This window comes from Sciurus vulgaris (genome assembly GCF_902686455.1).
Source record: "Sciurus vulgaris genome assembly, chromosome: 2".
Lineage (NCBI taxonomy): Eukaryota > Metazoa > Chordata > Mammalia > Rodentia > Sciuridae > Sciurus > Sciurus vulgaris.
In genome coordinates, this window is record NC_136462.1 from 587,480 (window position 1) to 605,419 (window position 17,940).

Here is a 17,940-nt window from a genome sequence, read left to right on the forward strand (position 1 = left end):
GCTGCTCAATTCACAATAGCCAGACTATGGAACCAACCTAGAAGTCCTTCAATTGATGAATAGATAAAGAAACTGTGATATATATATATATATATATATATATATATATATATCACACACACAGAGTGGAATATTACTCAGCTAAAAAGAATAATAAAATTATGGATTTGCAGGCAAATGGATGAAATTGGAGAATATCATGCTAAGTGAGATAAAACAATCTCAAAAAATTAAAGGATGAATGATCTCACTGATAAGCGAGACATAATGGGAGGTGGGAGGGAGGCAACAATGGAGGAAGGAGGGACTGTATGGAGGGAAAAGAGGGGCGGGAAGGGTGGGGGGAAGAAAAAAATAACAGAATGAATGAAACACCATTACCCTATGTAAATGTATGATTACACAAATGTTATGCCTTTACTTCATGTACAAACAGAAACAACATGTATCTCATTTGTTTATAATAAAAATAAATAAAAAAAGAAACCTGAGCATACAGCTGTGTATTCAAGTGGGAGACACATAGTGAGGGAACTCAGTGTGAGCCCAGTCAGTCACCAGCCTGCAGGTGGAGCTGAGGACCTGCAGGGACCTGGGACCTGAAAGGGGATATCCAAGAAGCAGGAGGAGCTGAGGACCAACAGGGCATTTGAAGACAAGCATTGATTCCTGGATCAACAGGTGAGGTCAAGTCCTGCTGGTGCAGCTCAGGAGCAGAAGTAGTTTCAGGACCACTAACAGGACCTAAGGACCAGTTAGGGGTACTTGGGATCAGCAGGGGGTTCAAGATCTATGGGGAGCACATAGGATCAGCAGAGGTAGCACAGAACCAGCAAGAGGCTCAGGAGCAGTAGCAAGAACTCAGGGCCACCAGAGGATCAGGACAAGAAGAAAGAACTCAGGACCAGCAGGAAGAGCTCAAGGTCAGCAGCTACTTCAGATGCAGGAGGGACCCTCATGAGCAGGAGGGAACAGGCAGGAGCAGGACAGGGCCCTCAGGACCAGCAGGGCACATAGAAATAGCAGGGCACATAGGACGAGCAGGGAGTTCAGGACCATCAGCTTCACATCTCAGCCAGAGAAGAAGTTGAAGAATCATCCTGGGCAGACCTTGTTGTGTATATTGTGGTTTCTCATTTCATCTCAGGAATTCCTCTAGTCTTCTGTATAATTGCCCTTCTTAATTTTTATCAATCTTAATTTCAGTAAATAATGTATTGCTTTCTATACTAGATTCAGATTCCTGTGATGCTTCACACATTTCTGAATATCAATCTTGACTTTTGGGCCATGATTAGTAAAACAGTAAGGTGGAGGGAACTTTTCAATATTATGAAACTCCTTCTTCTTTTGTTTTGCAGATAGAGGGGAAGCCACAACTTTGTTTGAAGTAGGATCACAGGAACATGGAAAAGAATGTGAAGCATGCCCTGGTCAAGAATTCTACAGCAAGAACTGTTCAGTCCTTGGGTCTTGTCAAACTCAAGTTCGAAGCTGTAATGTTGCAGTTGTCCATGGACATGAGCTGCCTGGAAGGAACATCTCTCCCAGATCCCCATGCCCAGGAGAATCCCCCCACCATCTCCTCTTATTTCTGTCTTGTTCTGTGAACTAATGTTTTTTTGAGCAGCAAGGGAGGAACATGTTCCCTGCACAGTCTGTGCACTATAGCTGTGTTCTTTCAATGATCCCTAAAGGTTTCCCAAATGCAAGGTCAGAGAGTGGGGGGGACAGGGCTGGGTGCACACAGACAATATATTGATCCATGAAACCTTGATCATAACAGAAATACAGGAGTCAGTCACAGCGAGGCTGAGGTGAAGGCTGTGCATGGGCACATTACCTCAGCAGGGCCTTATGAAGAGCAGGGTGCTGGAGGCAACTGGCTCACACCTGGCCCAGGTGAGTAAGGGAAAGAGTGACATAGAGGGTCCAGGTTTCCAAATTCAGGAGGTGGGATCATCTGAAAATGTCTCTGATGTGGTTAGACTCCAGGACCAGCTTTAAAATCAGGTGACATTCTAGAAATTGGAAAATTCACTCACGGAGCACGTAAGGATTTGCTGTTGGTGGAAACATGGAGACCAGCAAGGTCTTCCCTGAGCCTCCCCAGGACCAGGAGGAGGGTGGATGCAGGTTCAGGGTTTGCAGTGAGGTCATGTCAACACCACAGTGAATAAGGACAGGTGCCTACATGTCTCATTAGTAGGTTGTGTTCACTCAGTTAGGCAGGATACTCATCAGAAGGTCCGCACCTACACTTGTCCTCTCAGTGAATCCCCTGACTAAGAGAGTGTCCACTGTGTCCTCCAAATGATGGTGCTGTGGGAAGGGCAGTTCTCACTGCAGTGATGCTGCACAAGGAAGGAGCCCTGGGCCTCCCTCCTCACCCAGCCTGACCTGCATGTCCTCCCTGTCTGCTGTCAGCCTGTCTCTGCTGCTCTTGGTGGACCCAGGGGGTCCAAGTCTCAGGGTGCAGGGGACAGATGCTTCTACTCCCAGGACCCTCACATGGGCCAGCCTCTCCCATGCTGTCCTCTCATGGTGGAGACCAGAGGGCAGGACAGATGAGTAGAAGAGCTCAGAGCAGATTTCAACTCACTCCTGTCCACAGGCATTGGCTTAACATTCAGGAGGAGAAGCAGGTCACATAGAGGAGGCAGGGCAATGGGCACACAGCAGGTAGCCCCTCCTCTTATGAGTCCCTGCTCCCTCCTCTCCTACCCAGCCTATAACCCCATATTTTCACAGAGATAAGAGAAGAACTAGTCATGAGAAGAAAGGGAAGGCTCTTTTTCTGGATGTGCGGCACACATTTCTCTGCCCTGTTCTCTTGTTCACGCACCATTGAGGGCTCTTCCTTCAGGACTGGGAGTTGAACTTGGGGTGTCTTCCAAGATAGGCCAGTTCCTACCATTATGACATCCCTCACAGGTCCAGGGAGAAATGGTTGGGGGAGGCAGTGCTGGACTAAGAAAGGTGGGCTCCTCCTCTGACAGCTTCCAGCACCCCTAAACCAACTGCCTCCTGTCACAGGTAAAGCTCCACATGGGATCAAGAGAGGGACACATCTCAGAAGCACTAATGTCTGGGCACCCTGGCCTCAGCCTCTGCAGATATAAGAAGATTCTCACCCACGTGCAAATTCCTCCTCCTGCTCTGGGTTCAAATGTCCTCTGGGCTGTGGGAGCTCACAGCTCTCTGCTCACACAGGGCTGAGCCCTCTGGGAAGCCAGGTGTGGTCTAGAAGATGAGGCTGCTGGGTCTTCTCCTGTGCCTGGTCACAGCTCCCCACGGTGAGTGTCCCCAGTGTCAGAGCTGGGTCCATGGGCTGTGACTAGGGGACTGACTGGGTCTCCATGTCCCTGTCCACAGTTGTCCTGTGTCAGGTGCAGCTACAGGAGTTGGGACCTGGCCTGATGCAGCCGTAACAGACCCTACCCCTCACCTGTGCTGTGTCTGAATTCTCCATCACAAACAGCTATTACAGCGAAACTGGATTCATAAAACCTCAGGGAAGGGGCAGGAGTGGATAGGGCTCATGTGCAGTGATGGTAACACTAACTACAACCCATCCCTCAAGAGAAGAGTGTCCAAGAACCAGTTTTCACTGCAGCTGAGCTCCCTGACCACCCAGGACATGGCCACCTATTACTGTGCTAGACACACATTGAAGAGCCCTCAGTGTGAGCCCAGACACACACTTCCCCACAGGGTCCCTAAGGCCTGCAGGGGGTGCTCAGCACACAGGGAGCTCAGGGTCAGCCCAGCTGCAGGTGCAAGTATAGAAGAGAACAGTTCAACTTGATTCCTGAGGTTCCTCCCCAGCCAGCACCTGCCTTGAAATGACCTTCCATGGAGGTATTGGAGCTCTCTCCTCTCTGAAACCCTCAGAAAGGTTTTTCTTTTATAGTTCAGGTTAGTCTGAAATTCTGTCAGCACAGACCACACAATTTCATTTGTGAACTTTGTTTGTTTTTGTTTTCAATGACATTTCCTTAGCAGTGCCTTGAAAGTGAACTTTGCCAACATTTGTTTTCAGCCGTCAGACTGAGTCCAGGTGCTCCTACACTGATCCCCATCCCAGCGCAGATTTCATCTTATTTTGACACAGCTTCTCTCCAGATTCCCAGGCCAGTCTTTGTACGTTGTCCTCCTGCCTCAGCCTTGTCAGTATCTGTGTTAAAAGTGAGCTCACCATGCTCAGGGGAACTTCCTGAACTTCTGATAACAGGTCTTACCCTCCATGCTCAGGGGGTCCCTGTCCCCTTCCCATGACTCCTTCCCATTGCCAGTCAACCCAGTGTCTTTCCAGATATTATCAGGTCTGACTACCCACTTCTTTTTGGATCCTACACATGGCAGAGCCTTCCACTCCTGGGGACTTTCAAAAAGGTCTGCAGGCAGTTGTGCTTCCCCATGTTAAGGAGGGTAGCCCTAGGGTTGTAGTAGTTATAGACCATTGAGGCTGCCTAACCTCCTGCCATCACAGCACAGAACACACAGAATGGAATTATCTGATCCACATGTCCAAAGACTGAGCTAAGAAATGCTGACCACAAGCCCTAAACCTGGTCAAATAAACAGACAAGTGTATGGTCAGAGTGAGCTTTGGTGTATGTGAGCTGTCTACCCCTCATCATGAGGCTCTGGACACCCGCACCCCACACCTAGGACTCCAAAGGGTGGAGACACCCACTCCTCCTGCAGCTGTGCATGGCCTGTGGACAGGGGTGACCTGATCAAGGTCTTGGAGAGAAAGGGCTCCCTGTGTAAAGTCCCAGGAGGGAGAGTGGTCAGCTCTGCCTGGCTTGTGGGAGTTGCAGGTGGCTCTGCCACTGGCCTCAGGACCCTGACCACACTCTTTGTACAGGACCACTCTGATCCCCATGTGACTGCAAGGTGACCCCAAGGCTGAAAAACCCAGGAATCATGGCTGCTGTGGTGAGGCAGCTTCAGCCTGCCTGGGTTTCTAGCCTTGTGGCTAAATTTCAGGGTCACAGAGAGGGAGGCCCTGGACTCTGTTCCTATTCATGTTAGTGCCCAGTAGTCCTAAGAGTCCAGCTCCAGTCTGGAGGAGGATGAGCAAATTACATATCCCAGGGTGTCCTAAGCTGGTCCTGGTTCATGCCGTACAATTAAATCACTCCATGTGTTTTCACAATCTGTGTTGAGAGCTACAGCACTGAGTCCATGTAAACTTTCATGTTACCAAGGGAGTGTGCAGTTTCATATTTTTATCATTTTAATTCTCTAATTGTGTTTTATAGTTATGTAAGTATGTGTTGTTCACTTTGACACACTCACTGTCACATAAACATAACTTTATAGCAGAGAAGTTGCTTCCTGCCTCTCTTATCTTCCTGAAATTTTTCTATGTAGTATCATCTCTTCAATTCATTTTCTATTATTCTTCATGAGAAATGAAAAAAAAAAAAAACTGGTTTTCCTTTGTTGTAGTCCTCTGATGACCAGAGAAATACCTGAATAACACTCAAACATAGACAGCTTGTGGTATTTTAGTGAACAAGATGGATATTGCACCTGAACAAAGACAGAATTGTCCCAGGGGCTCACTTTCCTCAGTGGTTCAGTTCCTACCTCCTCTGCCTCATCCTCATGTTCAGAGGTGGATGGACAGACGCAAAGCACAGAAGTCATTTCCTGTCTTGTTCTTCTGAATTTCTGTACCTACCATCATCTTCTAATTTATTTTTTATTTTTCGTCCTAGAAAGTAAAAATGCAATAATTTCTTCTGCTGAATGTCTGGAAGTCTTTGAGTATATGAGACTGCTAAGAGTACTTTCTACAAAATTTTGTGTGCACTTAATTGAACAAAATGGATGTTGAATCAGATTTCAAAAAATATTTTTTCAGGGGATCCCTTTCCCCAGTGGTTTGGTTTCTGTCACCTTTGACTCAATGAAACCTCAGGTGCTCTGGGGGCCTCACTCAGCCCCTTCCTGATCCCTGGTGGATGCTGGGATGATGCTCCCTGAACACAGTGTCCTTCATTGTCAGGGAGTCTGTATGGGATTGTTTAAATATGCTTTTCTGAGGACAGTATCTGCACATAGGTAAGTAGATTAGATTTAAGGATTGGAGACTAGAATATATTTGAAGGAATCAAGTAAACAAAGATATGTTGTGTATTGTATTTCACATGCGCTGGTGTGTGATCATCAGCATCGCTAAGAACGTCAGCCTCTCTCTCCATCAGACACACAGCTGGTCATCCCAGCTGTATTTTCATAGTTACACTGAAACCCAGTCCTTGTGAGGCAGAGGACAGCACCTGACACATGGGTGAGGGGGCCATGATGGACCCAGGCTGTGCACACCAACTGTCCATCACCTGTCCCTCCTTGGTTTTGGGAGCCCCCAGCTGCTGGGCTGCAGTCACTGTGAAGCACAGCCTGGCTGTGTCCACAGGTGCATGTGAGCTGCAGGGCACCAGGACACGGCCCTCTCTGCACCTGGTCCTCAACACTCACCCCACCCTCACCTTCCCATGTCCAGGGTTCACTGGTCCTCTCTCTGTCCAGGATCCTGATGCAGTAGTGATGGCCTCGCTCTGCCTGACTTAGGTAAGCTAGGCCCATGTGCTTCAGGTCCATGCCCATGGCCTGGAGGGACAGGATGCCATTCTTTTTGGCTAAGGTTCATTCCTCCTCTGTGGACATGATATTTTCCACATTGCTACTAAAGGTCAATGTGTTGATTATGAAAAGTGTTTCAACACTCCTGGGACCTATGTTAAGACTCACCTCTTGGCCTCTAGGTCCCAATTGGTGGGCACACTGGACAATTGTCCTATCCCAATTCTCAGTCTGTCCCGCCCCATGTCTCTGCTCACCCAGGCTGTGCTGCACAGTTAGAGTCTCTTGCCTGCTGGCTCCTAGCTGGCCCTGCAGCTGTTAGAACTAGAGGGGTGGATCCATAGTGGGCCTTGCTTCCAGGCTCCACTAGCCATGGCCCCAGGGTCTCTTTGTAGCTGCTGCACCTGTGGCAAAGCTCTTCCTGAGCCCCAGGGCCACCCAGGTCTTCCTCTGGACACAGATGGAAGAAAACTCACCTCGGCAACATTGGCACCTGTGTGCCTGCAGAGTCAGCCACATGGGTGCTGCCAGGTTTGCTGCTGGAGGGGAGACTATTCCAGCACCCAGATCAACCTGGCATAGACACCTTACCCAGTCCCAGGTCTGCATCCTTAGCTGTTTACTATGACTACTTCTGTCACCAGCTCCAGCGTGAGCTGACTTCAGTGTGTGGGGCTCTGAGCAGCTCCAGAAGCTGATGATGTGCAGTGAGAGAGCTGCACTGCAGCAGGTTCTGGAGACCAGGATGCAGATATCAAGATGCTGCTCCTGCCCAGGGCTTCCTGAGGCTGCACCACCACATGGCAGGAAGGCAGGTGGCAGAGAGGGGCAGCTGGGCTGGATGCCCAGAGTGGGGCTGGGATCTCACTCGGGTCTCAGCATGCCAGTGTAGGGAGCCCTTTTTATTTAGCAGAATCAGACTAGTTGACTCTTGGGATGCAGAAGCCTGGCTTCTAGGAACTGCCATGACATTTGTTGCAGTGCTTGGGAGTGGTTCCCTGTCTCCTTCTGGGATTTCCCCCTAACAGGCTGGCTCCCCTAACTCAACACTATCTGGTCCATCACAGAAGGACCTCCTGCTGTTCTTGCCCCTTTTACCTCCATATTATAAATAAAAAGATTTGGGTGACACAGTGTTTTTAAAGATGTCAGAACTGGTATAGCCAGTCCTGTCACACCCCCTCTCTCATAGAGTATTGTCCCTTGTGTGGTCATTGAGTAGATACGTATTTTGGAAAATACAAAATCCTCCAAATCTCATCCTCCAGTTAAACCTTTCCTCCTCCACGTGGTCATGGCAGAGAGGACCCTGACAGGCCAGGAAGTCACTCTACCAGCCCTAGGGAAATCCAGGTGGCCTGGCCAAGGATGTGAATTGTCTCACTATTCTGGGACCACAAGGACATGCTGAGGTGACAGAGCAGCAGCCTTAAGGGAACGTGGCTGCCCATGACACTCACATCTGCTCTCAGTGCTGATCTACCTGGGCCTCCACCCAGAGCTGCTATAGAGCAGGAGGACATGCAAATAGGGCCTCCCTCTGCTCATGAAAACCAGCCACCCTGACCCTGCAGCTCTGCACAGGAGCCCAACCCTGGACTCCAGCTCATCCCACTCAGTGGTCAGGACTCTACACAGCCTGCTCACCATGGACTGTGTGCTCAGCTGGGTTTTCCTTGTGGCTGTTTGCAAAGGTGATTAGGGGGGGACAGAGATCCTGAGTGTGTGAGTGGACAGGAGTGAGAGAAAGAGTGGATGAGTGAGTGTCCTGACCAGGCTGCCTCTGTGTTTGCAGGTGTGCAGTGTGTGGTGCAGCTGGTGGAGTCTGGGGCAGGCCTGGTGCAGCCTGGAGGATCCCTGCGACTCTCCTATGCAGCCTCTGGATTCACCTTCAGTGGCTACTACATGGACTGGGTCCGCCAGGCCCCAGGGAAGGGGCTGGAGTGGGTTGTTCTTATAAGAAACAAAGCTAATAGTTACACCAAGGAATATGGTTGCATCTGTAAAAGGCTGATTCATCATCTTCAGAGATGAGGCAAAGAACATGCTCTACCTGCTAATGAGCAGCCTGAGAGCTGAGGACACAGCCACCTATTACTGTGCCACACAGTGAGGGGACCTCAGTGTGAGCCCAGACACAAACCCCCCTGCCTGGCACCAGGGCCAGCACACATGTCAGCCCAGAGAGCAGGTGCAGAGGGGTTGGTTCTTGTTTCCTGCTCTGGGGGCCTCTCCATATACCTGCTTCCCAGTGGAGCTTTGTGGTGAAGGCTCTGGAGAGAAAATGTGGTTGCCAATTTAGCTTCCTTTTTCATTTTTCCTCATTATTATAAATTATATTCAATTTGACATCATTCCACAGCCATGGTTTATGACTTCCTCCACTTTCATCCCTGTCATTTCCATCTCCCTCCTCCTTCCCCTTCCCCTTTTCTTTTCTCAAGAGATCTTTTCATTTATTTATTTTTTATGTTATTGCTTCCTGGAGAACCTAAGGGGACATTCACCGAGGCAACTCCACAGGTGCACAGGGGAGTTTCGTCAATTTCTTTCCACCTCCCTTCCCTTTTCCTGCTCCTATGACCTCAGCCTCAGTCCCTTCTGTAATCCTGGTCCCTCTTCTAGTGCCAGGGGATTCCTCCAAACTCGCTTTTCCTGTTTTTTTTCTAAAATTTACATTACAGAGTAAACACTTGACATTTCACCCTCTGAATCTGGCTTATGAAACCTACCTGACACTCTCCATTTCCACACATTGACCAGCAAAGGCCCTGATTTCACTCTTCCTGTGGCTGAGTGGAATTCTGTTCTGCCTATACACCACCTTTCCTGCATCCATTCATCTGTAGATGGGCATCTGGGAACGTTCCGTAATACAGCTGTTATGAGAAACCCTGCCGTAACTTTCATTGGCTGTAATAGCCATGGTGTGCTGAGTGTAGCTCTGCGTGATCACTAATGAGGAGTGGGATGCTGGGTCTTATGGTGGTCCAGTCCTCCTCTCAATTCTACTTTCAAGAATGGAATCACTGATTTGAAGGAAAATCAACAACACATCTGTGCATCGCCTCACCACATGCTTGCCAACATTTATTATTGTGTTCTTCATGATTGCCTTGTGATTGGAGAGAGATGAAATCTCAGTGAGGTTTCAATTTGCCTTTCCTAATTACTTGGAATATTGAGCATGCTCCCATATTTGATGGTGACTTCTGCCATTTCTGTTGAAAAGTGTCTGTTTAGTTCTTTTTCATTCAATTATTGGTTATCTGTGTCATGTCAGTAAGTGTTTGGGGTTCTTTACGTATTCTGAATATCATTGCCCTATTCGGTACTAGGTGGCAAAGATCTCCCGTTCTGACCTCTGTCTCCTCATGCTTTTGATTGTTTCCAGTCCTGTGCAACAACTTTTAATTGCATAGTGTCCTCCCAACTGAATATTAGTTCATTTATGCACTTGAGTAACCTCGTTGAGGAAGTCCGGGCCTCTGCCATTACACAGGTACTTCCAGCGTGTGCAGACTTTCTAGTATAATTCTTAGTTTTCTGATCCACGTGGGATGACTTTTTCTTGGGTGACAGATAATGATCTATTACATTCTTTTACATATAAATATTCAGTTTTCCCAGCACTCTCTGTGAAAAAGGCTGTCTTTTCTACACCTAGACTTTGGAAACTCTGTCAAGTGTCACATAACTGCACTAATGTGCGCTGGGCTCTGTATCTTGTATTCCATTTGTCTTCATGTGTTCTTGGTGCCAGGACCATGTTGCTTTAGTTACTAAAGCTCTGTCAAATAATTTGAGGGGAGATACTGTCGTATCTTCAGCCTTGCTCTTCCTGCTTAGGATTGCTTTAGCTGTTATTGGTTTATAATATATCCACATAGTCAGTCTTTTTTCTAGTTTTCTTAAAATGTTCTTGGTATTTGCTGGAGATTTCACTGAGTCTGTGTAACATTTTGACTGGTTTAGCCACTTAGTAATATTAATTCTGACTATACAGTAGTCAGAATGGGAGGTCTTTCCATTTCTAAGTTCCTCAATTTCTCCCTGTGCTGTTCCTTGTTTCCATTATAGAACTCGTTATCTTGCGTGGTTGATTTTTTTCCCAGTGATTTTTATGGTTATTTTGAATGGGACATATTTCCTGATTTCTTTCTCAGCAGGCTCACTTTAGAAGTGTAGAAAATTGGTTTATTTATGTATGCATGATGCATTTGGCTAATTTTCTAAAGTCCTTTGTTACATGGAGAGGCATTCTGATGGAGATATTGGTTCCTCCAGATATTGGATCATATCACCAGCAAGCAGACATATTCATGCTTCCTACTTTCTTCTCTACCTATTTAATTTCCTTCTCTTCCCCGGTTGCTCTGGCCAGAGCTTCAGGGACTAAATTCACAATACAAAACAATCAAAGAAACAAAGAAATGGTTTCTAGGAAACAAAATGATGATTGAAAAGTCCTGAACAAAGTAAATAAAATAAAGAGGAATGCTAATTTAAAAAAATTAGAAACCAAACAGTTATTGCTACAAACTCTTCTATATCCATAAGATTATTAGAAATTATTTTGAAAAATCATCCTCCAGTATACTAGAAACTTGAAGATATTAGGAAATTCTCAATACTTGTGACCTACACAAAGAGAAGCAAAAGAATACAGAAATATGAAATAGAAAAATATCAACAATTTAAGATGAACAGCCATTAAAATTCTTCCAAGACAGAAAACTCCAGACTGATTATCTGTTGATTCTAAAAGAACTTAAAAGAAGAGACAGGGCTAATTTCCTCAGATTACTCCATGAACAGGAGAAGGAGAGATCACTCTAAAAATCATTCTATAACGCCAGTATCACCCAGTTACCAGAACGAAACACAGAGACACATCCAGCAAAGAAGACTTCAGACCAATGTGATGAAAAGAGATGAGAACTTCCATAATGAAATTCTGGCACACTGCATTAAGAACACGTAAGAAGTGGGGTTCAACACAGGGAGGGAAGGTCAACCATACATATACAGATCAATAATGTAAAATCAATGTGTGATTTACCACATTAATGGAAATGAGTACACGAGTCAAGAAATCACACAAACAGGAGCAGAAAAAGCACTTCACAAATTCAGCACCAGTCATGTTTAAAGCACTGGAGAAGAGAGGGGTGCTAGGACCTGACCTCAACCTCACAAGGGCTACTCATGACAACCCCAAGGCCACCACCATACTGAATGGAGGTAACCTGAAACAGATCCTCCAAATTCAGGACCAGGACAAGGATGTCCAGTATCACCACCCTGACTCTGCAGACTCCCTGCACTACATGCTTAGGTTCAGATGCATTTTCACATGAGCAGCATGCAGAGTTTCATTACTGAGGCTGAAGGTACTGCTCTGTGGTCACCAGGATCACATGATGAGGAAGCTGAGGAACTGGTGAGCTTCTCCATCAAATCTGATGAGGGGCTTCAGTGGAATTCACTGATTAAGTCCTTCCTTGGGATTTTCTCTACAGCAATGTGGAGACGAGTCCTGGATCAGTGACCAGGACACCTGATGAACCACAGGCTCATGGCCCTCTGTCTCCCAAGGAATCCGTGAGACTCAGCCCTGGTCCTGACACTTGCTGCTTGTAAATGGAAGGTGTGGGGCGAGGATCAGAGCTGGTTTCCTGCAGTGGGACAGGCAGCCAGGCTATGTCAACACAGCAGCTGAGCCCCAGTGACAACAGGAGACCACTCAGGAGCCCTGTCTTGCCAACATCTTTCCATCCCAGAGCTGCCATGTTAGAACAGGAACCTGATTGCAGGATCCTGCCTGAGGCTCCAGGTGGCTCTGCACCTGGTCTGTACTCAGCAGTCCTGGGGGAAGTAGAGGACAGACATGAGGAAGAGCCAGGGAAGGAGTCTGATGACCCTTGTGCATGGTGCTGCTGGTAGGGTGACTCTGAAGTCCTTGCATCACAGTGCCTCAGGATTCTGGCCCTCGAAAGGGTCACCATCATGACCAGCACAGCCAACATCCCTCTACTGTGGAAGCCCTCACCAGGGAAATCTGGGAAAATTTAAGACCCTACAGTTTTTAGAGTCAGAGTCAGTTCTCTCTTTGGCAACATGACCACAGATCCTCTCATCAACCCTTGTGAACCACTTTGCTGCTGCTATTCCTCAGCTTCCAGGGATGTTAAATAGGACCTGTCTGCCCCACACTCAAGTGGAGGGTCAGACAAGACACACAGGCCCATCCATATGTCAGAAGGATTAAACTAACAGGTGCTCATCCACAGCCAGCAGGACCCCCATGACTTGTCCTTGTGGAAGGGATTGTCTTCTTCCGTGGTCATTCTGAGCATGTGGACATGTCCCAGGACTATAGTGGGTTGACAGGATAACTTGTGGTAGCCTCACTGTAACCCAATCCTTGAGTCGAGAGTCAGAGTCACCACAGACACATCCAGAATTAACTTGCATTAACTTTACTGCCTGAAAACTGAAAATGTGTTCATGTATCTCTGGGAGACACATAGAGATGTGTGTTGTCAAGACACAAATGTCCCAGCATGGAGATCAGGTCCAGCAGCTGCTCATTTCCTGCAGGAAGCTCAAGACCAGCAGACAAGCTCAGGACTAGTAGTGAGCACTCAGGACAGGCACTCAACACTCAGGAAAAGGCAGGCAGATCAGGACCAACGGGGGCATCAAGACCAGGAGGGAGCTCAGGACAGTAGGGGATGATCAGGACCACAAGGGGGAGCTCAGTAGGGAGTTCAGGCACAGGATAAGGAGATCAAGACCAGCATGTACCTCAGGAACAAAAGGGAGCTCACTGTCAGTAGAGACAGCTCAGCACCAGCAGGGAGCTCAGTAGAGACAGCTCAGGACCAGCGGGGAGCTCAGTGTCAGTAGAGACAGCTCAGGACCAGCGGGGAGCTCAGTGTCAGTAGAGACAACTCAGCACCAGCCTGGAGCTCATGGCCAGAGCAGGGAGATCAGCACCAGCAGGGAGCTCAGGACCTGCAGGGTACCTCAGGAGAAACAGGACAGGGCCAGACCCAGGAATAGGTGCCCAGGAGACTGTGCTGGTGTCAGGGTCTACAGTTTCCTCTCCTGAGAGGTCCCAGGGAACACCTTGAATGTGTGACAGTGCTCCTGCCATGTCATCTCTGAACACAAAGTTCTATGTACCAGGAATGCACTCTCACAGGAACGTGGGGGCAGAAATCCCTCCACCCTAGTCACTGCAATCAGATCTGAGAAGCTCAGAGAACCTGGCTGGTCTTTTCCCATCAGGCGAGGGGTGGGCTGCTGGGATTCCCACTGGGACAGTCTCTGGGAGTCTGGAGGAAGCCAAGAGGAGCATGGTCCAAGCTCTCTGTCCCTTGAATGCAACCACGGGTCCCACGTCACCCAGCCTCCATGCAGCCCTGTGCACGTCAGACTCAGAACTGAACAGGTGGTCTTTTTAAGCCGACCTGTGTTCTTTCTTCACACTCTCATTTCCCTGTCCCCACCCAGAGAACGAAGGCTCTCGTCTCTGGGGTCTACACCCCAGGGCTCCATCACTCAGCTGAGGCTCAGGGGTGGATGTGTCCGTGGCTGCTGCAGGTCCCTGGGAAAGGCTGAGGGGACCTCTGAGTCTCGCTGTCCAGGCTCTCCTGGTGTCCTCTGCAAGAACAGATTTGGAAAGTGCAAGTGACCAGGAAAAATGGGGCAGGGTCCTAGAATGGACCTTGCTCTGCTGAAACTTCCCCAGCCCTGCATCACCCCAAACTTTAGGGTGACTTGCAGGACCCCAGGGTGCTGTGAGCTCTGGGGGGCAGTGTGGGGGTCCTGGTAAGCTCTGTCCTGCAGCTGCAGCATGACACCAAACCCGGGAAGCTGAAGGTCCTGCCCAGCTGTCCTCCCCACCACAGCTGCCTGGTTCTCTCCGCTCTGCCTCTTGATTGTCCTTTCACCTATTTTCCTCCTTCCTGTGCAGTAGAAAATGAGTCCTTGTCTCTCCCCTCAACCTCAGCTCTGTCAGGAGGAAAAGAGTCTCACTCACTGAACAGGGTTTGTTTTCCAGCCACGTGGGCTTTGGAACCACATCTTACAGGATTCACGGGTTCCATCCGGGGAGATTCTGGTTTAAAATATGAAGCAGACCATGCATCTATTAAGAGATTTCCCTTTTCTTCAAGTTCCTTTAATTTTATTTCTGTCAAAACTGTTTCCCTCTCACTTCAATTCTCACAGAGTCATGGGAACTGAGCGAGTTTGTTGAGGAAAGCAGAAATGGTTTGCTGTTGCACTTTGTGTTTAAAGGCCTTGAACTTGACACAAGCATGGTGTTCTCGACGCCATGGGAAGGCCTGGTGTCTTGTTGGCCACCCTAGCGCAGGACCTTGCTCCACCGGGCAGCCCCCCGACAGCACCTGGGCTGAGGCCTGTGGGTCTGAATGCAGGCTGCGGCTGCTGGAAGGGAGGAAAGGGAGGAGGGTGGAGAGCAGCGTGCCCTCAGGGGTCCCACGACCTTGACACCTGGGCCCAACTCTGCGGTCAATAATTCGCTGGAAAGACGTGAAAGAAGCTTCGAGATGTTGAAGTTCTGCGAAAGCTCATGCTCTCCTTGGAATTTTCCATAACAACTTTAATGCTCTACTCATAATTCCAAATCTGCAGTCCACAACCAGATGGCACTGTTGCATTTACCCCTGTCCTTCATGTGCCAGGTGGCAATGCAGAGCCCTCTGTGGGGAAAACCTCTCACCTCATTGCTAGGAATCAAAACACATGGAGGAAGAGACTGGGATGTGACAATCATCTTGCATGGCATGTCCAGAGTGATTGACAAATTCCATCAGTCCTCTTGTCAATAGGGAACCACCATTCTCGACAATTCAAGGGGCTGCAGAATGACATCATCAAATGACATTTTGGGATGACAATTATGATAACCTAATGATTAAATTCCTGAACACAAAAATGTCACTCCATCTCATGACACAGAAGACATTCAGTCCTCATCCTTCAGTCCATAAAGTAAAGGCTCCAGCAGAGCTCAGAGGTGCAGACCAAGGAATCCCAAAGATGAGGGAAAACCTTTCTGTGAGCCCTTAAAAATCAAAAGGAGATCACACATCCCAAATTCTGGGACAAGGATACATATTGCCTTTTGAAAAGGGAAGAGAAGGTCACATGGTGAAGGGGACAGAAGCCCAGCAGGATGGACATTCAAATCTATTGCTCCAGATCTGTCCTCAGGACCACTGTGAGGGATGGGGGTGAGGGCTCTGGGCAGCCCCACCACACAGCCCAGCTGGACACAGCCTCTGGTCTCCCTCTTAGGGAGCCTGGTCTGAGGCCTGCATCTTCCTGGTCCAGCCCTGCTCACTGCTGGTCCTCTGCTCCTGGGTCTCCACAGCAGCCCTGCTTCATCTGTCAGCTCCAGGCATCACCCTGCCAGGGCTGCCAGCAGGACTCTGACCCTGACACCCTATCTGGCCTCCCTGGCCTTCCTTCAAGTCTTGGTGGAGCCTGTGTGAGCCTGACCCTCTTGCCTTCTGCCTCCAAAGCCAGCCTCCATGGGGAGACTGATGACACAGTCGGCCTCAGCAGGAAGCAGGCCCTGGTCTCCCTTGAGCCATGACCAGGAAACTCTGAGAATCTTGCTGATTGAATGGGGAATATGATACCCTGGGCAGTACAGAGCCAGGCACCCCAGAGCTCTCTCCCACATGCCAGGCCCTGGATGTCTACTACATTTTCAACTCTGCATCTGAGCTGGTGAAGCTGGGGCTTTGCTGATTCCTGGGATTCAAGACCACCCTTCATACTCTGGGTGCAAATCCCTGGGCTGCCCTCAGTGGACCTGATAACCATACTATCCTGGCTACAGCTCCTGGACAGCACCACAAATGTGCTGCTCTCCTGCACAAACTGCAAAGCCCCAGCTCTCCTGCACTGCCCTTTCTGCCCCTCCCTGTCCTGCACATGGCTGAGATCAGTCAGGAGATCACAGGCCAGGGCATCCCTGTGCCCTTGAGAGAGTCACCCCCATAGGCTGCTTCAGCATGAGTGAGCCCAGCTCCACCAAGTGTGGGGTCATGTACACTATGGGTTCTGAGAAGGTCACAAGGTGTGACCACCTGGGAGGTGGATGAGGGTCAGGTGAGCACTCATGTTGAAGAGGAGAGCAAAACACAAATACTTGACAGTTTCAGGATATGAGCTCTTGGACACAATGAATCATCACTCACGATTCTGTGTGTGATTTTACAGTTGAATCATGGACTTAACCATAATTCTTCTATCATGGTTTGTGCATATAAAAAAGTATTTAATGGATGAACAATGCAAAGCAGAAAATACTCAAAAGAAGTTTTTATTTCCTCAGAACTACTATGTTCACCATTCTGCCCAATGACACTCCCATCTGCTCTCTGTGCTACTCTACCTTGCCCTCCGCACAGAGCTGCTATAGAGCAGGAGGACATGCAAATAGGGCCTCCTTCTGCTCATGAAAACCAGCCACCCTGACCCTGCAGCTCTGCACAGGAGCCCAGTCCTGGACTCCAGCTCATCCCACTCAGTGGTCAGGACTCAACACAGGCTGCTCACCATGGACTGTGTGCTCAGCTGGGTTTTCCTTGTGGCTGTTTTCAAAGGTGATCAATGAAGAACAGGGATCCTGAGTGTGTGAGTGGACAGGAGTGAAAGAGTGGATGAGTGAGTGTCCTGACCAGGCTGCCTCTGTGTTTACAGGTGTGCAGTGTGATGTGCAGCTGGTGGAGTCTGGGGGAGGCCTGGTGCAGCCTGGGGGATCCCTGCGACTCTCCTGTGCAGCCTCTGGATTCACCTTCAGTGACTACTGGATGAACTGGGTCCGCCAGGCTCCAGGGAAGGGGCTGGAGTGGGTTGGTGATATTAACGAGGATGGTGGTGAAACAAACTATGCAGACTCCGTGAAGGGCCGATTCACCATCTCCAGAGACAACTCCAAGAACACGCTGTACCTGCAAATGAGCAGCCTGAGAGCTGAGGACACGGCCACCTATTACTGTGCCACACAGTGAGGGGACCTCGGTGTGAGCCCAGACACAAACCTCCCTGCAGGGAGCTCAGGGCCAGCAGGAGGCGCTGAGCACACAGGGAGCTCAGGGTCAGCCATGGAGCAGGTGCAGAGAGCTTATGCTGGTTTCCTGAATCTGGGGCCTCTGCATATACCAGCCTCCCAGGGGAGCTCCTTGAGCTTGTTTTGCTAAACCGTGATGTCTCTGAAGACAAGAATTCTCAATCTTTTCCTGATGCATTTCCACTTTTTCATTCCTGCCTCTATACACTTGACTGCTGTTT

At 48.9% G+C, this 17,940-nt stretch overlaps 1 long non-coding RNA gene and 1 gene segment (V, D, J or C); both read left to right on the forward strand.

Annotated features, from left to right (window-relative positions):
- The window catches only part of LOC306653304, a 411,785-nt gene that overhangs the window by 243,059 nt on the left and 150,786 nt on the right, over positions 1 to 17,940 (forward strand). The gene's annotated exons all lie outside the window — the stretch shown is intronic.
- LOC306653299 (immunoglobulin heavy variable 3-74-like) lies at positions 17,179 to 17,666 on the forward strand. The segment is given in 2 exons: positions 17,179 to 17,252; positions 17,350 to 17,666.